General features: G+C 44.1%; 1 protein-coding gene across 1 annotated transcript in view; it reads right to left on the minus strand.

Annotated features, from left to right (window-relative positions):
• MEGF11 (multiple EGF like domains 11) overlaps nt 1-25,518 on the minus strand; it is a 714,010-nt gene extending 688,492 nt beyond the window's left edge. The window contains exon 1 of the mRNA XM_068273562.1: nt 25,038-25,518. The gene's annotated coding sequence lies outside the window, so the exon portion shown is untranslated. The remainder of the gene's footprint in view (nt 1-25,037) is intronic.
• Between the last annotated feature and the right edge of the window lie 298 nt (nt 25,519-25,816).

A 25,816-nucleotide genomic window follows, 5' to 3' on the forward strand; every position in this document is an offset into this window, starting at 1 on the left:
GTCATTGTGACATGTCCATTCCAGTATACCCAGCATCACTGACAGGAAAGCCAAAAACCAAACTGAACGGCCTGACTATGGCGAACAAGAGATATCACCAAAAAGCCTCAGTATACATTGATGACTATCTATGAACAAAGGTTCGCATGCTATTCTACTATATGAACAAAGGTTAGTTTGCTATCCCACTATACAGAAAATCACTTCTGTGCACCAGTTGGGATGAGAAAACAGCATCAGATATTAAATGCAACCATAATTACACAGCAGACCAATAAAATGCATAACTTAAAGCGGAATGAAACCCAGCATTTCTACTTTGCTCTAATAGATTATTTACAGCATATTCTATACAACCAGCATTTTATTTTGTACTAGAACTGCATTCAAAGGGTTAACACAGGCTTTAGCAGCTTCCCTTCCAGCAGAGCTGGCCGCTTCCGAACTTTACATCATGTTATCTACTGTTTAATTGTATCAAGCCAGGAATGTAAACAAAGCCTTCTCTCACACTGCACAAAGACAGTGAGACAAGCATAAATGCTTTCTGATGCTTTCTGAATAAGTTAGAGGATGAATAAAGCAGTTATAAATAAAATGCAAGTCAGCTCTCAGAGTAAAAATAGTGTACTTTAGGAATGTATAATTTCTAAATGAATAATACTTATGCACAAAAGCAAATATGCTAACTGTATGGCATATAAAAAGTAGGAAAACATCTTGAATATTATGTCAGGGTTTTATACCGCTTTAACCTCCTTGCCGGTTATCCCGAACTCAGTTCGGGGTAACCTGCGCAGGAGGATTTCTCAGGCCCCGCTGGGCCGATTTGCATACATTTTTTTTTGTTACAAGCAGCTAGCACTTTGCTAGCTGCTTGTAACATCCGATCGCCGCCGATCCACCGCTATCCGCAACGTCGCACCCCCCCCCTCCAGACCCCTTGCGCAGCCTGGCCAATCAGGGCCAGGCAACGCTGAGGGGTGGCCGGGGATTCCCTATGACGTCCCGACGTCGGTGGTGTCATCCCGCCCCGTCGCCATGGCGACCGGGGAAGCCCAGCAGGAAATCCCGTTCTGAACGGGATTTCCTGCTTACTCTGATCGCCGAAGGCGATCGGAGTGGGTGGGAGGATGCCTCCGCTTAGCGGCTATCATGTAGCGAGCCCTGGGCTCGCTACATGATTTAAAAAAAAATAAAATAAAAAAAAAAAGTGCTGCGCTGCCTCCTTGCTGGGGGAATTAGACCGGCAAGGAAGTTAATAAATTCAATGCAGACAAGTGTGTACTGTGTTCAAATATTTAGCCCGGTATATAATACAGAACATAACAATAACAGTTAAAACAAAACTTGTTGAGATTTACCGGTTATCTACCTATTCTGTTATCTACCTATTCTTTACTAAAAAAACGAGTGATATGTATTATTTGATACGAGAATGCATATACTGTAAGCAATTGCACGCAATAAAAAGTTTTGAAAACAAAAACAAGTGTGTACTGTGATTGTACCCTCCACTGATGAGATAAACAATTGTATTTATACTCCTACTCCTAAAAATTACTTTTTTCTAGATATTCCACAATTTTATTTTAGTTTGTAGTTTGCTTATCAGTGTAGTTTGCTTATCAGTGATGTGTACTATTTCCCAACAAGGTACCGACAAGACAGAAGCTGTCACTTCCATGCCTAGAAACTCTTTCAGGCAGCAAAATAAAACATGTAAAACAGCCAGGTTATTTATATGTTTTGTACTGTCCATACACGTGTTTATCTCATCATGTCACCTGTCACCTCAGGTACACTTTAAAGTAAAATTCCATCTGACTATAAAAACTGTATTATTAAAAATGGATAACGCTGCTCAACATTTTTAACATGAATGAAAAAAGTTACCTTCGCATAGGTGAAAAGCCTAAAGCTCCAGACATAGGATCATTATTGCCCTAACAAATAGCTTATGATTAATTCAGGTGACAATGTGGTGCCTGTGATGGTGTCCTTTGTCTGACCCTTTTAGGCTGGTGAAGACTGTATTATCAGGAATGGGAGAAACTGGATGCCGCTTGGTCAAGCCAAGTGTGTGTGTGTGTGTACAACCATCCCATAGCAGGCTTGTCATTGTAAATTTTGAATAAAGTTGATACCATGCATTGGCTAGGACAATACACTGAACATGCTAGGATTTCAGATATTATTGCTGATAAATTACTTCATCAGTGTTCCATCCTATTTACTGAATTTAGCACAGACAACTATTATCCAATGAAGCAGGTTGTTTTGGCGCTCAGTGCTGAAACTAGACTCTCCATAGCAGCAACGTAATGCTGAGCGGGGTGCGTAAGGGTAATTCGGGGTCTGGCAACCGACTTACATCTCCATTCGAGTTGCAACTACTCGGAAGGGGGATAGAATTTCACACCACCTGGGAGTTTTACAGAACTCAGGGAGAGCTGTCATTCAGGTCTCCCAGCACCAAAATTAACCGGCGATGTGTACATACACAGGGCTGGATTTTTACTTTTTACCACCCAAGGCCACTGTCACCAGCCGCCCCCCTTCAGTATAGTTAGCGAGATGACTCCTCCCCCATCGCTCCAGTATAGGTAGCCAGATGACCCCAACCCCTTTTCCTCCAGTATAGGTAGCCAGATGACCCCAACCCCTTTTCCTCCAGTATAGGTAGGCAGATGACTTCCTTAATCCCTCCTCTTCTCACCCCCCTTTCAGTATAGGTAGCCAATTTGCCTTCACACCACAGCAGCCATCTGTGTCACTGATTTCTCCACTCGTCTCCAGTGCAGAAGCTTCCTCTTCCCCAAGTCCATAGCCACTGACCACAATGCAAACGTGTACAGAGAGTAAGGAGGCTGCTACACAGGCGCTAGCAGCAGAGTACCATGGTCAGGCGCTCCCCTGATCTCCCTGCATTGCAGCATTTGCAAGATTGTGAGGGTTTTCCAACAGGGATATGTGAGGGTGCAGCCTGGTGCTTTATCAAATTTTCTGGTTGAACTCGATGGATGGAGATCAGCATAGGTCACCCAAAGCAACTGTCCAAGTTAATTTCAGACCCCTTTTCCAATGTATACAAGTGTCCCATGACCAGGTTTGTGTGAGCCCTCTTTGGAACAAACTTTGCATAAATTAGAAACTATTCCCAATGAAAATTGCAGCAATTGTTGTGTTCAATAAGCATTTCTGACTCCATTAATATTGAATAGGGGTTATTGAGCAATGTCCCCTTTCTGCACAAGTATCACTGCAGGGAGCTCTCAATTCAAGCCAGAGTTGTCTTCTGGAAACATACATGGAATTTAAATGTTGCATAATTTAAACAGTAAATTCCCAGTTGAAACTACTGTAATTATGTTCTACATACAAGTGAATGATGAGACCTGCTGTTTACACCAGAGCTCACTTCACACCGACAGACTTGTGGTTTAAAGGGACACTTAAGTTAAACAAAAAAAATGAGTTTTACTCACCTAGGGCTTCCAATAGCCCCCTGCAGCTGTCCGGAGCCGTCGCCATCTCCCTCCGATCCTCCTGGCCCCACCAGCAGCCACTTCCTGTTTCGGTGATAGGAGCTGACAGGCTGGGCACGCGAGTGATTCTTCGCGTTCCCAGACACATTAGCACCCTCTATGCTGCTATATGGTATATGATATATGCTATAGCAGCATAGATGGCGCTATTGTGGCCAGGAACGCGAAGAATCACTCGCGTCCCCAGCCTGTCAGCTCCTTTCACCGAAACAGGAAGTGGCTGCCGGCGGGGCCAGGAGGATCGGAGGGAGATGGCGAGGGCACCGGACAGCTGTAGTGGGCTATTGGAAGCCCCAGGTGAGTAAAACTCATTTTTTTTGTTTGACTTAAGTGTCCCTTTAAAGCAGTAGCTGCCTTGACCTTAGGTTTTACAAAGCTGCCTTTTCACAAATATTGCATGTTGCGAATTTCTGACTGCCCTCATCCACGTCGCACTCCAGCAGTTCATGTGTGCACTGAAACATGGCATTCACACATCAGCGGCTGAGGGGAGGAAACTTAAAGGATTCCCAAAGTGACAGGTGACATGATGAGATAGACATATATGTATGTACAGTGCCTAGCACACAAATAACTATGCTGTGTTCCTTTTTTTCTGAAAGAGTTAATTATCAGGTATGTAAGTGGCTGACTCAGTCCTGACTCAGTCCTGACTACAGCGTGACCCTCACTGATAAGAAATTCAAACTACAAAACACTTTCCTAGCAGAAAATGGCTTCTGAGGGCAAGAAAGGGATACAAAGGGGAATTTTTATCAGTGAGGGTAACACTGTAGTCACTTCCTGTCTGAGTCAGGACTGAGTCAGCCACTTACATACCTGATATTTAACACTTTCAGACAGAGAAAGAAAAAAAGTAACACAGCATAGTTATTTGTGTGCTAGGCACTGTACATACACATGTCTATCTCATTATGTCACATGTCACTTCGGGTATCCTTTAAGGGAGCTTGAAGGACAATTGAAGCAAGAGAGATATGGAGGCTGCCATATTTATTTCCTTTTAAGCAATACCAGTTGCCTGGCTATCCTGCTGATTATCTGCCTCTAATGCTTTTATGCATAGACCCTGAATAAGCATGCAGCAGATCAGGTTTTTCTGGCATTACTGTCAGATCTGACAAGAGTAGCTGTATGCTTGTTTCTGGTGTGATTGTTTAAAAGGAAATAAATATGACAGCCTCCATATACCTCTCACTTCAGTTGCCCTTTAAGGCTAGGTTCACAGTGGGTGCTGCACTCCCCTTAAAAAAGGAACACAACAGAACAGGAAAGTCGCACTGTACATTATCTGTGCTTTGCATTGCATACAATGAAGAATGCAGTCAATGAAAAGTATGCTTCACTGCCACTGTTACCTCACACAGTGCACTGGGATTGCCACACATCGCTAGACCACACTGTGAACGTTGCTATATGGCAGTACAACGTCCCGCGTTAGAATGTGGACATTACGTTGCACCGCAATGCCCCACTGTGAATGTAGCCTGAGGCTAAACTATGCAGGTTGCATTGCTCATCCTGAAAAAAATGGTTATCAAAGCAACAACATGGAAAAGTCCCATTGTGCATCCCGTGTGTGATGCACCAAATACAGTCCATTATGTATCTTTACACCATAACTGTTACCCTGCGTCATCCAGTAATGCACTGCATGACGCGTGTTGTTCCAACCGAATCCCCTGCAATGATGCACAAATTGCAATATAATTGCATTTCAATGCAACATACACAGTGTGAAAGTAGCCTAAATGCAGTGTCAACCATCATTGTAAACTGAGCCAAAAGCTAGGCATACACAACATGTACTGCTTCATACATACATGATTCATACAAAGCTATATTAAATGATCGACTACGTGCCACTCCTGCTGCAACCCCATGCACTTCTACCTACTCCATTGCTACAAGAATAGCCATTTCAAATCCCTATTCACTTATAAAAATGACTGTCTATTTAAGTGGTACACAGCATAAAATCAACTAACACAAAATAAAATTTTGTAGCTCAGCATTCAAACAATTAAACACAGCACTTCAGTGAAAAGCTCCTTGCTTCAGTGGGCAGCTTCTGGCCACATCCGAAGAGGTGATAACATTATCTTCTGTTTATATTCCTTTGTCAGATACATTTAACAAACATTAGCAAACTGCTGAAACTGAGCTGTACTGAGCTGAGGAGCAGAAAGAGCTGAGAAGTGATCACTATGCAATAAAATGCAATGGAAGCTTTCAGAGCAGATAAACTGAACTTTAGGAATTGGTAGAAAGATAGACACTTTTACTTGTGCACAAAAGCAAATATGACTCTCAGATAGGTATGATGCCCCCTAGAGAAAACGAGAGAGACCGGGAGCCCAATGGTGCAGTACCATTAGGTATAGGAGCAAGGTGTAATGTATAACAATATACTCACAAAGGTAGGCTGCAATTCTTGCAACCACCATATGCGCTTGCAGGAGAAATAACCGTCCCAGTTTGGTCGGTCAGGCAAAGCTGGATGCTGAGTAGTCGCTCTCTTAGAAAACTTTATAGTTGAAAACTGCAAAGTTATAAAACCTCCTCAGGGGGTCTAGGACTATACTAAAAACTGTGGTGGAGGCGCCCGGTATATGTACAGTGGACCTAGAGCTATATGCTGCATATGCTGCTAATAGGTAAGAAGAGGCAGTCACTTACCTCTCCACAAAAGCAAATATGGTAACAATATGCGTAATAAAAAGTAGGAAAACACATTCTTATTGAATGCTGTGTCAGAGTTTTATCCAACTTTAATCAACCTTTGTAACCAATTTAAAACAAATTCAGTAAAGACATATGGGTATCTTTACTGTCACTTCCTGCTGTTGCCCTCAACTCAATTGTGCCAGTGCTCTCCACGGTCCCTCTTGTCTTGGCGCATCCCCCATTGTGCATGTGTTCAGTGTGTGTTCATATGTACCATAGTACTCTATCCGGCTGCCATGCTACTCTGAACGGCTGCCATGCTCTGGGCTTACCAGCTCACAGCCGGAGCACCAATCACAAGGGTAGAGTGGCGTAATGTGGTAGAGAGTGGTCAGTCCAGAAAAGGGAGAAAAGGTAGTACTGCATTTTAGGACAGCCATTTCCGTGGCACTGGCACTTCTGAGCCTGGAGACACCTGAAAAATCTATTTATTAGGTACGTGTGCTATGTTTTCAAGAAAACCCTGCCGGTTTGTCAACAGAGGCAAAAAATCAAGATTAAAGAGGAACTCCAGTGAAAATAATGTAATAAAAAGGTGCTTATTTTTTACATTAATTATGTTTAAATGATTTAGTAAGTGTTTGCCCATTGTAAAATCTTTTCTCTCCCTGAGTTACAGTCAGACATTTACCACATAGTGACATTTTTACTTCTGGCAGGTGATGTCACTAGAAGGAGATGCTGCTTGCTTTTTTGGCAGTTGTAAACAGCTGTTAATTCCCACAATGCAACAAGGCTCCCACAGCGTGATGTCAGGACCTCAGAGCCGTGAGGCGCTGACATCACACTGTGAGAGGGGTTTCACCTCAAAATCAGCCATACAGAGCCCGCTGATGATCCGTTTGAGAAAAGGAATAGATTTCTCAAGGAAAAGGGGGTATTAGCTACTGATTGGGATGAAGTTCAATTGTTGGTTACAGTTTCTCTTTAAAGAGACTCTGTAACAAAATTTTCAGCCCTATTTCTTCTATCCTATAAGTTCTTATACCTGTTCTAATGTGGTCTGTCTTACCGCAGCCTTTCCTAGTTGCACTTGGCTGTATTATCTCTGTTATCTAATCTAATCTTCTTTCCTTTGTCAGCTTTGTCAGCTCAGGCTAGAATGTGCTGCTCTACTGTGATAGGATAGAAGTTATACACACCCTCTCCACGCCCCCTGCAGGCTCTGTATGAGTCACAGACTGAGCTTCTCTGAGCCTGTCACATGCTGGTTAGCAGCCATGTCTTTTGTTTGTAAACACTGCCTAAAACTGGCAATTACAAGCCAGGATTGCAGCAGGGAGTGGCAGAAACAGCACAGAGGGGCCCAGGAGAACATAATGAATAGAAATAGAGAGGCTCCCTACGCTACATGATTTCTGTCATTTGGCACTGTATTGGCCTGAGGAAGCGGGCTCAGACCCGCAAAACGCATTGCCTGTGCTCAAATAAAAATCTTTTGTAAGTTTACAGAGATTTTGTCATTGAGGTAAGATACCTAATTTTTCTTTTTCGTTTTTAAATTGGTTTTAAAAGCTTTTATTCAAATCAGGGCGCTTCTTTCCCTTATTGTGCATAGTTATACCCCCGTACATGTTTGTCTGAGGAATGGTGACAGAACACCCGTTGTTTTACCACGGTTAATGTTTTGTCCATCCTTTTTCGTCTAAGAGAGCGACCGCATCCAGGTCCGGTCAGGACCACCCCGAGTGGAGTCGGGTTTATGGTCTCCACCTGCTTCCTGTGGTCGGTTGCCCCTTGCAACCCTCCTTTGTGAGTAGTCCTTTCAATCAATTGATTTCTCCACACACCTACTATTGACATACTGCACTATCGGGCTCCCTTTTTTGTCTCCTGTATTTTTTTCCATAGGGTGCCAAGACACCTCAACCACGATAACAAAATGAATAGAATGGTATGCTTTTTATTGTAAGAATTTTAGAGTACAGATTCTCTTTAAGATTTTTTGGCTGTACCTGAAAAATAAACCCTTAAAGAGAGTCTGAAGCGAGAATAGATCTCGCTTCAGACCTCATATATAGCAGGGGCACGTGTGCCCCTGCTAAAACGCCGCTATAGCGCGGCTTAACGGTGGTCCCTGTCCCCCCAAACCCCCTCCGTGCAGCAGGGGAGCGCTTCCTGGTTGGGGCAGGGCTAACCGCCGCAGCCCTGCCCCATGCGCGTCTGTCAGACGCGTATCTCCGCCTCTCCCCCGCCCCTCTCAGTCTTCCTTCACTGAGAGGGGCGGGGGAGAGGCGGCGATGCGCGTCTGATAGACGCGCTGGGAGGCCGGGCTGCAGCCGTTAGCCCTGCCTCCAGGAAGAGAGACAGCCAGCGACCATTTTCCGACCATCTTTTGCGGGGGGTGGGTTGGGGGTGAAGGGATCCCCGTTAAGCCGCGGGATAGCGGCGTTTTAGCAGGGGCACACGTGCCCCTGCTATATATAAGACCTGAAGCGAGATTTAGTCTCGCTTCAGTGTCTCTTTAAACCCTTTTGATTTATTTCAGATTATTTAACCCAAAAGGAAAATGCAAATTTGTTGTCTATAGCACCACCTTGGAACGCTTGTGTTGCTCAACAGAGATGGTGACAGTAATTGCACATTTAAATAGCAATCACTAAAATAATTCTTTTGCGAAGCAGGTGTTTACAAATGAATAGGGAGTTCAAAATTAAGATAAGAATCTGAAATCTCTATTGCTTGCAATTGTTTTCTTTTGAAAAAGGAAACGCTCAATAAGTTGACAGGAAACCGCCACGGCGTGTGTATATGTTGATTTGATGCACAAGAAGCCATTCAGGGAATAGGCAGGTATTGGAATAAATGCCGAGAGCAGAAAAGAAATGCTGGATGTCTGTCTTTAACCCGTGCTGGCTGATTCCAAATGCAAATGGCAATGTGGTCTATCCTGCATGCAAATATTTCACAAGAGACTGACATCTGCTACAAGCAAGACTTCCTTTTCTATCAGTTACTGCAATAGTTTTAAAAAAGAAACTGAAATTCACATATAATTTACAAGGCCTTAAAGTGTACCAGAGACGAAAAATATAAAAGTCTTATACATACAATACCTGAGGCTCCCTCCAGCCTCCTCCGTAGCGATCACTCCCACGCTGTCTTCCTCCGACTCCTCCCATTAAAAGCCCCGTAAGTTTGGCAAGTTAGCACCTGCACAGTAAGGCTCCACGCCCTCCGTCTCGCTCCTGCAGCTGGGAGCGTTCTGCACCTGCGCAACTGTACTGTGTAGGTGCAGAGCGCACCCGACCAAGGTGGTGCGGCAGGCCGCACATTCACAGTGCGCCCTGACTGACCAAACTTACAAGGCTTTTAACGGGAGAAGGATGAGGCGGAGGAAGACGACGTGGGAGCGATAACTGTGGAGGGGGCTGGAGGAAGCCCCAGGTATATATAAAACTTTTATATTTTTTGTCTTGGGGTCACTTTAATTATTAAAGTTTATAAGTGCTGACAAACACATCAGTGGTACCACAAAAAAACCTGACCTGGGGCTATTCACTAATAAAAAAATGTTTGTAAAACAAAAACAAAGATAATCGAGAGCCCATAATAGTGTAGTATGTTAGGTACCAGATAAATAAATTGAACAAAGGATGGGTACTCACAAAGGTGGGTCACCACTAAGGCAAACACTGTAACGGCAGATTTGACCCGACCCCACTCGGGTTAAAAGTTGCTCTCTGTAGACAGGAAAAAATGGGATAATACCCCTCCACCAAGGGTGGACTAGGTCATGTGATAAGTATTGTAATGCTTGTGTGCATAAGCAATACTGTCTGTTTACAAAACACAAGTGTAATGCTTGGGGGTTAAACTTGGACCACCCCGAGCAACAAGACTGGTAGCTATTTAATGGAAGAGGCTACACAGGCTGCCCAGAGCAACTGCAGCTCTGGGCTTCCGATGTCGTTGAAATAAGACGCAATGGCAGCGCAGTGCGATGTTGCGCTGCTCTTGCGATAGCAAGCACTCAAGTCAGGTACAAGACAGAACTATAGATTGGAGTGTAACTAGACAAGTAAGACACAATGGCAGTGCAGTGCGATATTGCGCTGCCTTAGCGATAGCAAGCATTCAGAGAGGTACAAGACAGGACTAGATTGGAGCGTAACTAGTAGCAACCGCAGCTCACAGTCACGTCCACAGAAGCAGAGCAAGCAAGCTAACAACAGTCACCAGCATGCATCCACGCAGACAAAACTACAGGAAAGAACGCAGGGCCGGGCCGAGGCAGAGGCTGGAGAGGCTCCAGCCTCAGGGCGCAGTGTAGGAGGGGGTGCACAATTCATTTAGCTGCCATTCCCAATTGTGTTTGAAGCAGAAAGAAATAAGAAAAGGGGATACATGACAGTGACTGCAAGCCAGATAACTAGAGTTTAAGGTGTTGGGGAGGTGGGAGCCCTGGGGCACCTATTAGTCTAATAGCAATCAGTGTGTGAAGGCTGGGGTGGGAGGGATGGAGGGGCGCACTTTGGTGTCTGAGCCTTGGTTGCTGAAGGACCTTGTCCCGGCTCTGAAAGAACGTAACCAATAGCAACCGCAGCCTATAGTTACCTTCCCAGAATTAAAGTAGCAGGAATACTACCAGTCACCAACATGGTGGTGGCAGAATCCAAGCTATCAGGATAATGGACTTCGCTGACCCACCACGAATGCAGCGAATGTCCATCAGGCATGGAAAATACGCAAAAAACAATAATACAGGAAAATAACAAACGACTCAACTAACGGATAAATATATATTAGCAAGTCTTCATAAATATTTATCAAGAACTAGCTAAAGCATAAGTAATAATGTCACATTGAACTACAATAACAGAACTATACAGAGTAGCACAGTGCCCAGCAAACCAGCATAGTGATCGCTATGACGGGCGGGGTATGAAATGGGAGGCCTACTTTTATGCCGGCATGAACCAATGGATGTAGGCATGCAAATCTCCACATAGCTGAATGGTAATCACTCAATCCTGAGCTGGCTTGATTGCCAATTGCTAGCTGGCTGTGAATGCAAAGAAACCCAATAAGAAATACATGCAGAACCATGTAACAACATGCATGCAGGAAATCCAGGGCTATCTGGCCGCAGCTCAGCTGCACCAAGCCATTGGTGGAATGATGACAGCATCCTGAGCTGCCCAGAACTGCAGAGCGATCGCAAATGACAATGAGACCCACTGCAAATGCACAACCAAATGCAAGCAGACAAGCCAGAACTGTCCATTTGCAGCTCCACTGCTATGGACAGAATACACTACAGGAGGGATCCTTACAAGTATATAAACAGAGGTTCCAAAAGCACAGTAAAAAATATTAAAAACAGTTTAAAAAAGGAGGCAGTGATAGATTTACCTTCCCAAGCAGATGCAAAACAGTCAATTATCAGCAGAAAAACCCACTTCATTCGTAACTCCGATATTTGCAATGCATTTCACAGGTCTGAGCCCACTTCCTCAGGCTATAACAGGAGTAACTGATATGAGTGTGAGCCAGCAAAAGCACCTCCATCCCTATTGGAAGGAGGAGGAGTCGGAGGCACTTTTGCTGGCTCACAGTTACGAATAAAGTTTTGTTTGCTGATAATTGACTGTTTCAAGTCTACTTGAGGAGGTAAGTCCACCACTGCCTACCTTTTTAAACAGTTTTTAGGCATTTTACCTTTTTTTGTGCCTCTGTTCACATACATAAATAATGTTGTTTGGTGGTAATATTTTACTGGGATCGCATCACGCTATAGTGAGCGGTTGTGCAGTTGCATGGTGTACTCCCACCCACAGTGACCTTTTAACAATCTGCGCTGTGAATTCATACCTGTGACCAGGACATGCCTTGGGTTCATGATGTGGGAAGCATCTGGAATATCCAGAAACTTCCCTCAACTGAAATAGTAGCAGTAGAGTATTGTACCTATCTACTGAGGTAATTCACTTTTTTCAAAGTTTGCCTTCAGATACACCTCACCCTCCTGGCGGTATAAAAAATTCCGCCAGGAGGCAGCGCAGCAGTTTTTTTTGTTTGTTTTTGTTTTTTTTAAATCATGTAGCGAGCCCAGGGCTCGCTACATGATAGCCACTGCTCAGCGGCATCCCCCCGCCCTCTTCGATCGCCTTCGAAGAACGGGATTTCCTAGAGGCCTTCCCCTGTCGCCATGGCGACGGGGCGGGATGACGTCACCGACGTCAGCGACGTCATTGGGAGTCCCGGCCCACCCCTAAGCGCTGATTGGCCAGGCAGCGCAGGGGGTCTGGAGGGGGGGCCGGCACGGCGCGACAGATAGCGGCGATCAAGCGCGGGGCGGCGGTGATCGGTATGCTGACGCAGCTAGCAAAGTGCTAGCTGCGTCCAGCAAAAAAAAATTACGCGAATCGGCCCAGCAGGGCCTGAAGAAACCTCCTGCGCGGCTTGCCAGGAAGGTTAAAGAGCATCAATCACAGAAACTGTTTTTCTATAAACCCCACATACCCATAGAGCTTTTAGCTACCAACACTAAAAAGCTTTTAAAAGGTTTCTCAGCACAGCCTGTGTGAAAAAAAGCCTTTTTACCAGCTGTTTTGTTAAAATTTTGTGTCGGCATCGGAGGGGGGGGGGGGGCAGAGCTGAACTGTAACCTGACTGTAAATCGTTTAATTTACACTGCGTGGCAGAGGGAGATACACAGTTAGGAACACAGAACTTCTGCTGATCATTATTTACACACATTTGAAGCTATATTTCAGCTTATATCATGCTGAACAGATTCCAGTCACAGTATTAGAGCTAGTGAAGATTGTTTCTGTATGTTGGATATGTTGGACATAGTCCTCCATAGTAATGCCCACAGTGAAAACCAGGGCTGTGGAGTCGGAGTCGGAGTCGTGGAGTCAGAGTCGTGGAGTCGGGCAATTTTGGGTGCCTGGAGTCGGAGTCGGGAAAAAATGCACCAACTCCGACTCCTAATGAATTTGTAACTGTAATTAAAATAGAAAATATGATAAAATGTTCTATTTCTCGGATAATAGTCATTAAAAATAATGTATATATACAGTAATAGCTGTGTTTAGTCCACAAAAATGAAATAAACCAATCAAAATTAGTTGCTTGTGCTGCTTCAATAAAGCAGTCCCCGTATTTTTAAGGTCAGATATACATATCTGATTGTGACTGTATATATGATGTGTACACAGGAATCTCTTATATATACTAAATAACATCTATGCTGTAAGAATAAAGCCTGATGTGTAGCTGTGTCACTAATAGAGATGGTCAACGAGATGGAAATAATTCTGCATTGATGCTGATTTATGCAAATGTATGCACTCCCTTTGCTGATGAAATCAAATAATGTGATATGTTATTAAAATTTGGTTTGGTGACTACAAATTAAAGGGTAACTGAGACGGATGAAAAGTAAAGTTTTATACATACCTGGGGCTTCCTCCAGCCCCCTTCAGGCTAATCAGTCCCTCGCTGTCCTCCACCACCCGGATCTTCTGCTATGAGTCCTGGTAATTCAGCCAGTCAGCGCTGTCCGGCCGCATGCCGCTCCCACAGCCAGGAACATTCTGCACCTGCGCAATAGTGCTGCACAGGTGTAGTATGCTCCTGGCGGCGGAGTGTGTGCATGCGCACTACGCCTGACTGGCTCAAGTACCTGGACTCATAGCAGAAGATCCAGGTGGTGGAGGACAATGAGGGACTGATTATCCTGAAGGCGACTGGAGGAAGCCCCAGGTATGTATAAAACTTGAATTTCATCTGTCTCAGGTTTACTTTGTTACACAGTAGTACTATACTCTACATATGCACTCCCCACAGAGCTGCAGGGAATCCACTGAAAATTCTGTGCACATTGAACACAGAGGTGTTGTCTGTTTACAATCTCCTCATTCCCCTGCAGAGTACCTGCACATCATTCTTACATGTACCCACACTTACATTGCCTAGGGTCTGATAGATGTTCTTTGTTCCGGTTTGCACCTTTTACAAGTACTCCTACCAAGGACTAGTTTTAGTCTAAAGAGAATAAATATAGTAGTCTACATATCCTTCTCACTTCAGTTGTCTTGTAAAATTCCTAAGCGTTGGCAGTTAAGAGACGAATTTCATGTTACATACTTTTAATCAACAAAATTGTAATATGCAAATTAGAGGAGTCGGAGTCGTGGAGTCGGAGTCGGTGGAATCCTAAACTGAGGAGTCGGAGTCGGAGTCGGTGGATTTTTGGACCGACTCCACAGCCCTGGTGAAAACTGTTCTCTGCAAATGTCATTTTCTTCATATAACAAAGACAAACAAACAAAGACAAACATTTATATCGCGCTTTTCTCCTGGCGGACTCAAAGCGCCAGAGCTGCAGCCACTAGGACGCGCTCTATAGGCAGTAGCAGTTTTAGGGGGAGACTTGTCTAAGGTCTCCTACTGAATAGATGCTGGCTGAACAGGCAGAGCCGAGATTCGAACCCTGGTCTCTGGTGTCAGAGGCAGAGCCCTTAACCATTACACCATCCAGCCACCACTTATAGTAACGTTACTACACACAATTCCACACATGGTGATGGGTGGGGCACAAAGAACACAATGTCACATAGAAGCTGGACTGTGGAACGACGATTGTATGTGATGAGAGTAATGTCCTCTCCTAACAACTATAAATGTTTCTAATGAATGTGGCATCACCAGAGGCAAATCATTCCATACAGTCAACAGAGTGCAGAGAGGAGGGGCTGTGTGTAAAATGTGAGAACTTCTACAGTATGTCCTATAGCTGGGCTTGTGTCAGGGAAGGGCAGGTGGGGGCATCTGAACAGATAAATGAGGTCAGAGAAGAAGACAGTGTTCCCGGGACAAGTTAAGAAGAAGCTGCCTGGTAGGAGATTCTACAGCCTTTCACTGGTTTCACCTTCACATGGTCTACTGGTAGCTGCAGGCAGTACTACAGGAATCCCCTCTCTCATTATTTGTTCTGTGTCCAGTGTCACTTTAAGAGTTCCTGTTTCTTCCGACCCCCCAAATTCAGCCATGCAAACTTCAGTCTCTTCCCTTTCCCTAATTCCAACCTCCACTGCCTACCTCTAGACTTTGCATCCAGAAAACATGAAAAGATGAAAAAAAGCCTTTGTATTGCTATTTGCTAGTAATTACTGGAAATATATGTGGCATTTAGAATTTTACTTAACTTTGATAGTTGTCCTTTATATAGTTATATAGTTATTTTGGTTGAAAAAAGACATACCGGTACATCCATCGAGTTCAACCAGTATAAAGTATTAAGAAACCTATTTCTGTTTTGCAGAAATAATGCCACTTTTCTAGAGAAAGGCAAGCTGTGCTATTTACTAGTTAGTTCACTAGTTTCCAATAATCGTCACTCTAAAAGATTATTGAGAGGCATTGGTGGAAATGTCCATACTTTCTAAGGAGGCGATCACCCTGATTACTACTTGATGGTCTCTACTTTATGAACACCACTTTCTCATAGTGATCAATGCCATAGACTACAGTGGAGAGTCAAACACCCAGGTAGCCACTAATTCCAACTTTGAAGTATTGGCACATAACCACAATGAGTTTCTGCAGAAATGTTGGTTGCCGCAATGTGGATTGCTATGCGATTAAGCGTATGATTTTTGTGCAGAAAAAAAAAGACTTAATAAGCAATGCGCAACTGCACAGTGCAAGCATTTGTGGATAACATAATTGATTGAGTTTCATACACCCAAACAGATTACGTACCAGAGTGTTACAAATGTTAGCCCTGTACATTGTGTGAATGAGACCTAAAGCTCAATACTCATCTGAAGATGGATCGGGAACCTCACAGCGATGCTTTCCAACGAACGATGTTCCCCAATCTGCCTTCTTACGCAAACGGGAAGCCAAGCAATCGAGGTAATTTGCGCAGGAGTTGTTGGGGATCTTAAAGATCCTTTTTATGTGTGAACCAAGCCGGCATTAGGAGTGGGGGGCTAGTGTAATCGTGGCCACACACCATACAATTTTTAAAATATCTGTTCAATTTAAGAATTGCAATCAATTTTTCTGACTGATTGTAACATTTCAAAAATATGACCAATGTACCACACATGTATGTTAAATTTTTCCCCCAATTATGATAAAAATGATTGGAAACTGAGTGTGTATATTAATAAATGGACAATCCAACACACACACCATACAATCTTTAGAAAGATTGAAGAAAAATATCTGGCATTCTGGATCGATTAGAAGCAAACTGGAAATCCGATCGGATTTTTCAGTAAAAAAAAAAGCTTTAGATTTTTTCGGGAGATACGATCGTTTTTTATCGAATTACCGTAAAATCTGATCATTTTATTGTATCGTGTGTGGCCACCTTAAGGCAGAAGAAGGAAGGGTTAGTGTGAGGATAGGGCACCATCTCAGTGTATAGTAAAATATAGGTTCTTATATATTACTGGTATTTTTAATATCGACACTCAACTCACTCAGCGGTGCTGCTATATGTACTCAGCTAAAGCTGCTCATGAATGATACAATCTACAATCTCACTGAGTGAGTGAACTTGGAATGGATACTGATCTTTTTGACTTCTCTGTAAAGAGCTGTGAAGAGCCTCAGTGTTTGGCCTTGATCTGCCTCATGTTTAAACCAAACCTGAAGTGTTAAAAAAACTTATGATATAATTAATGGTATGTGTAGTATGGATAAGGAATAGAACATTAGTGGCAAAGAAAAGAGTCTCATATTTTTATTTCCAGCTATATAGCTTTTTATTATATATAACATTGCATCATTCTGTCACAGTTGCCGTTTCAAAACCACACTCTGTGTTTTAAGCTATAAAACAAGTAGAGATAATGACCCTTTGAACTTTCCTGCAGTAAAATCTTATCTGAAGCTGTCTCTCACTGTTTCTTGGCTGTTTCAGTGCCTCAGAAAACAGGACTGTATTTCACCCAGTGGGTTGAATAGCTCATTGAAGCATTTTTTGCATAGATAACAACTGAAGTTTTTAAACTCTTCCTGTACTGGAGACTGAGACTATTTTCTTTACTACTAATGTTCTATTTCTTAGCTGTACTGTAAACATACAATTCATTATCTCTTAAGGTTATTTTTGCTTCAGGTTTAATTGAAAGAAACCACAGCTACAGTATATGCTCAGGGGTAGCGATAACCCTTTACTGTCTGGAAGTCACTTAGAAACATTAGCTCTACAAGTAAGTATATTTCCAAAATTTCCAAAAAGCAATTTGCCGGCCAAAATAAAACCGCGACTGCAGATTCTGCAGCTCTACAAAAAGCAAAACAAGATCATTCTGTCCAATTATAATATAACATTTACAGAATAAGACACAGACAGGGCCGGCGCTACCATAGAGGCAAAGGGGGCAATTGCCCCAGGGCCCCAGAGCATGTAGGGGCCTCCAGTGGCTACAAGAGGAGAAAAACATTTCAAATCGACCTTATAGTTTTTGAGAAAATCGATTTTAAAGTTTCAAAGGAAAAAAAATACACATTTAAAAACCTGCCGACTTTAATGGTTAATAGCAAATCCACCTTAAATGCTAGAAACCCTAAATTTGCAGGATATGTTAAGGAGATCATTGGGAATAAGAGGAAAAAACACGTTTTCAAAAAGACCTTATAGTTTTTGAGAAAGTCGATTTTAAAGTTTTGAAGGAAAAAAGTAGACTTTTAAATGCGGTAAATGTCACTTTTAGTAGCAAACCTAACGGTAGTGTAGTTTTACATGCATCAAACGAAAGAGCAATAAATTTCCTGACGGGGTTTCCTAGGGGTCCATATGCAGCCGCAGCGCTTTGGCCAGGGATCGCTATACAGCCACAATATGGCTGCATGAAGATCCCTGGCATTTTTTCCTATTTTCCCCAAAAAAATGTTATGTTTAGAGTGTGGGAATTTTTTTTTTTTATTATGTGGGGTCCCCCCCTCCTGAAACTTTTTAACCCCTTGACCTCCATGCAAGCTGGGGTAGCCAGAATGTGGAGCTCCGACCGATTGGGGCTTCACACCCTGACTATACCAGCTGCAAAAAAGGTCCCTTAATGACGATTTTTGTTCCGGGGTATCTGTTGGGGGGGGGGGGGGGGGCAGGCTTATTTTGCCCTGGGGCCCCATTGTTGCTTAAACCGGCCCTGGACACAGAACATTTATATTGCGCTTTTCTCCTGGTGGACTCAAAGCCCCAAAGTTGCAGCCATTAGGATGCGTTCTATAGGCAGCAGCAGCCTTAGGGAGTTTTGCCCAAGGTCTCCGACTGAATAGGTGCTGGCTTACTGAACAGGAAATTTAGACATGGAGAATATGGCAGAAACAGGCACACATAGACTAAACTTTTATTTCTGGTTTACTTAGGCCTTGTTCTGAATAGGATATTTGCTTGACTGTCGCAGTGAATGGCTGTATATTCCTGTTAGTCACTCTACTAGATAACGTCACTGCTAATGAATGTTGACTCGAGAGAAGGAACCTTGCATTGCTTTCCCTGGCTGACAGTCACTGAGCAGTCTGGCCTGACTCACACTGGAATATGTAATGAGATCACGTTCCTCTGCACTCCACACCTGGCCCTATTCCCCACAGTAGCCAGCAGACACCGCCTGGCCCAGGCCGCCTTCTGCTGCCAAACTGTAAAATATAATTTGTACAGCAGACACAGGGCACCGCTGTGTCACAACTTGCAGGCTCCTCACATGGCCTAGGTTGTAACCTACAGCCTGTATGCCATTAATACCGGGATCCTGCGACATACTCCAGCACGTCAACGTGCTCCGTTTATCAACGAATGAGTTTTTAAAATAATCAGAATTTCTTTTGCCGCTCTTGTCTTATTGCTCTCTGAGGCCAAAGGGAAGAGTTGCCTGTGACAGGACATTCTTCTTACCAGTGAACAAATGGGATCAGGAATGCTAAGTGACACCACTTTGCCTCGCTCTATAACTACCGACCCAGCTGGGAGAGGTTGTCCCCTTGGGAGTGGACAAAGCAGCTTGATGGATAGGGACCCCACTCGCTGCCAGAGGAAAATGGAACACCTTGCGCTGAAATGCATTGTGGGTCACCAAGGAATGGATTTGATCCCAGCTACGAGATGGCTCTCAGCACGTGTGGAGAAAAGAAGGTTAATTGTTCTCAGTGCAAGCCGGGGCTGATACATCTTATCGGTCGCACAGCTTCCACCGGCAACAGGTAAACCGCCTCACACACAGGCCTCATAGGAAAATAAAACATGAGGTCAGATGCCTTATGCTGCTCGTTCGGTGTACAAAACAAAACGACACGATGTAAACTTGTACTGACTGTAGAGTGAGGATGCAGAAAGCCAACGTGTTCTCTCTGTGTAACGTGAGCCTTTCATTAGCCACGACATATTTTAACAGTGTGGCGCATTATCGAACGCTATCAGCAGCTTTGTCAGCACTAAATGTATCTTTTAGTGAAATGGCAGCAGTCCCCAAAATTTGGGAATCGATGTTAATTACCAGTTTAAATCCATAAGAAAAAAAAGCAACATGGTGAGCCACAAAAGAGTAATGTAAACACAGCCTGTCAGGTAGCTGCCTATTGATCTTCTACTGTTTTCAGAAGATTATTCCTCAGGAGGGACACAGATTGAAAGGTCAGCTCCACATGGAACTGATGTTCCAGATCTGGGTGGGCACTAGCGGCCTGAATCAGTCGCCGTATTCCTGCGTGGCTCAGGGCCGCAGCAGGACGCTCTCTCCTGCAGTTGTCTCTGTCTTTAATCTCTTTGTCTTATCTCACAAGACCATAAGGAAGGAGCTGCTGTCTGGCAGCCGGACTACCCAACTAAATCATATAATGAAGACTCTATAGGAGGAACTTGATTGACTGCATCAGATGGCTCAGAACTGGAAATACTTCTGAAAGTTTAGAGCCCCAATCACAGAAATAAAATTGTATAGCCTACTGTTATTACTAGAAATTGTTTTCAAAATGGGACAGGGTCCGCACAGTGGTGTAGTGGATGTCACTCTCGCCAGTGCTGGGTCCCTGGTTCAAATCCAGGCCAGGGCACCATCTGCACAGAGTTTGTATGTTCTCCCCCTGTCTGTGTGGGTTTCCTCTGGGCACTCTGGTTTCCTCACCCATCCCAAGAACATACAGATAAATTAATCGATTTCCCCCTAAAAATTGGCCCTAGACTACGATGAATACACTTAGGGCACTTTCACTACACAGCTGAATCGCAAAATCGCTAGGGTTGCTACTTTATCATAGAACTCATGAGAAGTATTTTCCACTATAGTGATTCGATTTCAAAATCGCAAATCGCAATCGCTTTCTGGAGCGATTTTAAGAGGGATAATGCAATGCAAATGAAAAATCGCAATCGCATAACTGAATTAATGAAAATGGCTGGCGTTTGTGATTGCAATTGCTAGTGGAAAAAGGCCCTTACATGATACATACATAGACACATGACTATGGTAAGAAATAGATGATTGTGAGCTACTCTGATAATATACTCTGTACAGCACACACACACATATATATATACATATAGATAAATACAGATGTTCGTTCTATATAAATAGTAATAAATAATAATGGCCATAAATTGTACAGCACAAATCCTGATTGGGTGTCCTCTTCTGCCTGACCCCTGGTACACACCTTCAATTTAGATTGGCCAATTATTGCCCCATTTTACCACCTCCATGCAATAAATCTGCTCATTGTATTCGAAATCTGTTGGCCCTCATGCTACATGGGGGTTGTAGAATTGAAGGTGTTTACTAAGCTTAGTTCTTGATTCCCACGGCCTCTCTTTTTAGATCAAGTTGCAGCAATACACCTTTAACCACTTGCCGACCGCGCACTCATACCGCGCGTCGGCAAAGTGGCAGCTGCAGGACCAGCGACACAGTTCTGCGTTGCCGGCTGCAGGCTAATTAATCAGGAAGCAGCCGCTCGCGCGAGCGGCTGCTTCCTGTCAATTCACAGCGGGGGGCTCCGTGAATAGCCTACGGGCCGCCGATCGCGGCTCGCAGGCTAAATGTAAACACAAGCGGAAATAATCCGCTTTGTTTACATTCGTACAACGCTGCTAACAGTAGCAGTGTTGTACCAGATCAGCGATCCCCGGCCAATCAGCGGCCGGGGATCGCTGTCACATGACAGGCAGGAGCCTGTTAGAGGCTGCACAGGACAGATCCGTTCCTGTGCAGCCTCGGATCTCCGGGTAAGGGAGGGAGGAGAGGGAGGGGGGAATTTCGCCGCTGAGGGTGGCTTTGAGGTGCCCCCCGCAACACCCAGGCAGGCAGGAGCGATCAGACCCCCCCCCAGCACATCATCCCCCTAGTGGGGAAAAAAGGGGGGCGATCTGGTCGCTCTGCCTGCACCCTGATCTGTGCTGGGGGCTGCACAGCCCACCCAGCACAGATCAGCTAAAACAGCGCTGGTCCTTAAGGGGGGGTAAAGGGTGGGTCCTCAAGTGGTTAAGGTGCATACACACATCCAATTTTGATCGGCCAATGACTGGCCAATTTTACAATCTCCATATAGTATGAGGGCCAACAGACATTGAATGCTATGAACAGAATGTGTAGGTAAGCTCCCATAATACATGGAAGAGGTAAAATTGACCGATGATTGGCCAATCAAAATGGGAAGTGTATACCAAACTTTAGATTCACATCAGAGAGTTACTTCTTGTATAAGTGATTCTCTTTACTCTGTGTTACCGGCATCTAATAAATCCTCACTATAAGTAGTGAATATGGATTTGTAAAAAGCCATGCGGAACTGGAGAGAGATCAGGTCACTCCCAGCTATTGGTTGACGGAGTGGTGCTGAGATTATGAAACGGTCATTCTGACTGACAGAAAAAGTTTTTTAGACCTGTTTTTTTTAAATCTAAAATATATTTATGTACATTATGTGGCATGGTGGAAACTAGAGCAAAAAACTAGTAAACTGTCAATGCACTTTAACCGGAACTAAAGTAGACATACATATCAATTTGAGTTGGAGAAGTAAAAATAATGACTTTATTTTCAAGAATCTGCCTAAACAACTATGGCCTCAAGTTTACCGCATGAGCAAATCTAATAAAACACACGAATGTACATTTAGCTGACTGTGGCTGATATGAAGGTGTAATTGGCATGCATTTGATTTAGAAAACCAAACACCAATACTGTACACCAGCCTTTCTAAACCTTTTTACCCTGGAGGAACCCTGCAATTAATTTTTGGATCTTGAGGAACCCCTGCATTTAATTTGCAGGAGGCATGGACTTTAAAAGTAGGTGTGGCTGTTTATTTCACTCCCCCCTATTACACTGTCCCTTATTATACTGTCTCCTTGTTCTAGTGTTTTTTTTTATTAATGTGCTCATTATTATTCTGACTCACAATGTAGTGCTTCTTTTTACAGTACCCCCTATTATAATATGCTCTATTATACAACAATGGGGGAAAATGCCAAGGAGCCACTGCAGACTACTCAAGGAACCCAGGTTGAGAAAGCCTGCTGTATACACATCCACTTTAGGCAAGTCTCAATATCTCTGCAATAATCCACATCTGGACCATTACCTGCAACTTCTACTATATCATTTCCACATTAGTTACTTAGTAAATCTTTTAACTAAACAAATATTCTGATTGTTACCAATTTGAAATATGGAAACATTAACACAGGCCATTAGTCCTAAACTTGATTGGTGACGTTATTACAGCATACAGATGCTTAGACAGCTAATCATTTGGCAAAACTCCTGCCACAAATCTGTAAAGAGCAATACTTAGAAACTGCAATATTTCTGATGTATTCAAGAGCAGAACATTCATCTTGAGAAATAGAGGCTGAATTAAAGAAAATAAATTAAAGCTCTGATTCTCTATATAGAGTAACTCATTCAAATCCAGCAGGAATGGAGCAGTCAGACCTTGTATTCACAGAAGGGGTTAAAAATAGAACAGCAACTCTGCCAGTTATGTGATAAAAAGACTTCAGTGACATACGTTCAGCGTAAACTTTGAAAAATGTAAAGAAGAAGAAAGTCCTATTATTTATAAGCAATCATTGTTTCCAACAATTTATTCATTGCGAGATGAAGTATCCCCACCACAACACTATAAAAACCTTGCAATATTTATACTACCAGCCAGGAAAAAAAACCTGAAGGAATATATAAGGCTTTGGTACAGACTTTAAAGCCTTTGCACAGAACCTAAGATAAATGTTTATCAGTTAATTCAAGTACTCTGAGCAAAACAGAGCCAGCCCCCATCCATCACTTCACCTCTCCCCTCCAGAAAAATCACTTTATCTCCAGAACATGAAAGAAGGGACCAAAAGCAAACATCCCACAGTTTAACTTCAAAGAAAAAAAAGGATGCCAGGGGATACAGCCTTGCCATTTCCCCACAATAAGGATGTCAGATATTTACAGATTTGACAGCAAATGTCATCCTGCCAGATGTCAACACACCAGCCCTTTGCACGCTTGACTCAGATGAACGACTGATAAATGCCATCATTTTTGAACAAATATTGGGAGATGGACCTACGTCAGATGGGGGATCGTGCAGCCAATGTGCACAGACACTTCTTGGGATCTCTGCTGATTATATAGTACACCCAGGTTACAATTAGCATTGTCAATCCTTTTGCAATGCTAAATATATTCGCTTTCTGTCCCTCCGTACTCTAAAGTCATAAATAATCGCTAAGTGTAATGTCAGTATGGCAAATGATAGGGACAACAGTGCTATGCAAAACAATAAAAAAGAAAAAAAGTCTGCAGACCCCGCAGGCTGCTACATCTGGCCCCTAAATGCTGCATTAAACACCTGCTGTCCTCCTCTCTGTATTTGCAGTGGTTCGTCCCATAAACACACATGCATATTCAATCAGGAAGCCCTGTTTAGCAGCATGGCACTATAGGGTGGTGGTGCCAGCTGGAGATGCCCAAGTCTGCTGGGGATACAAATGGTCTGATTCCAGCCTGGACAAGAGACTGCAGACAATCAGCATTTGTCTGCAATGCCCCACACCTTATATAACACAACTAGAACTTTAACTACTGTGATAGCTCCTCCATATGGAACTCAAGGCTATTGTGGAGCCCGTGACAATGGCACACAGCAGCGGACAACAAGCCTGCCGTCTACAGAAATAACTTAGACAATAATCACAGATCAGGGACATGCTTTACAGGCCCTTGGGGCTGGCTGCATTAATCACACACATTACTATTAATAGGGATATAAAAATCACCTGACAGCTCCTATGAATCCGCTACACACTGGAGGTGAGAGCTGCCTCCCCACAGTCACTCCCCTACACTCTACTGATACAGAAATCATAAGATAAATTCCCCCAAATCATCTCACCTGCTGGTTTAACACTGCATCTCCCAGCCTAGCCACACAGAGAGTCTCTCTGGCTGGCAGACACACTTCTGCATTGCAGGCTGGTCCAGGGAGAAGAGGGTTACAGGACAGCGCTGCTGGGATACATGGGGGATTGCAATACTCACCACGGCTGTGCGGCTCGCGAGTTCCGGCTGCGGAGTCCCAAACAAGTAGCGGAGCGCCTGAGAGCGCACAGCTCGCCTCTCCGCATGGGGGGCACTGACAGCACAGCAAGGAATCGCGCAAAAAGTACTGCGAGACTCAATGAGATGTCCGCAAGGAGGACCATGCGCGGGATGCCTGTATTGTATAGTGTGTGAGTTGCCTTCCTGTATTGTGCAGAGTGCAGACACAGGTGGGACAGCTGCACGCATCACCCCCCAGCCTTACCTCTTGCCGAGCAGTCCAGCCAGTGGGGAGCTGTCCAGCCAGAAGGGTGCTGATCAGAGAGGTCTCCTGTCTTCTGCTCTGCTGTCAGTCATTGTGTGTGGAGGATGAGCACCGACACCCCTCTCCCCCCTCCCCTCTCCAGCCCCAGGCTGCTCTCCACGTGTACCCGGCGCTGCTGGTCCAGGCAGGGACACGTCCCCTCCTCCCGGTGATGACTCAATAATCCCAGTCCTCCCGGCTGCTCACTCGGAGGGTGCGAGATCCCCGGCTGCCGTGCTTCCAATGCGCAGCCTGGATCATTGATCACAGGTCAGGCTGCTGAATAAGCTATTAACTGCACTGTGCCTTGCTTGCAGGACGGATGTGCTGTACTGCTATAGACACGCTGCTCCACTCTATAGAGGCTGGCTGTTCCTCCCTGCCACAGCTAAGCTACCAGTACCGGGGCTACTGGGGGTAGGGGCGAGCCAGGCATCCTCCAGCAGCTGCAGGTTTCACAAGAATGACACTCCAGCAGCTACACAAGGACAATCTGACTTAACTGGGGGCGGGGGTAATGTGCTCTGCATGCCCAGTATTAATGGGGTTTATTGTTTCTGTCCTGAGGCACTACAGACGCTGGGTATAGAAAAACAGACTTGGGTCGTGTTCATGTAGAAGTAATAGGATTTAGCACCTAAGGCTACATTTGCACTATATTTGTTAGTTGCACATCCAGAAAAATAGGATTGCAACAAATCAGGAAAATCAAAAGTTGCACCACACATTTTTGATTGGAT

This window comes from Hyperolius riggenbachi, chromosome 3 (assembly GCF_040937935.1).
Source record: "Hyperolius riggenbachi isolate aHypRig1 chromosome 3, aHypRig1.pri, whole genome shotgun sequence".
Classification (NCBI taxonomy): domain Eukaryota; kingdom Metazoa; phylum Chordata; class Amphibia; order Anura; family Hyperoliidae; genus Hyperolius; species Hyperolius riggenbachi.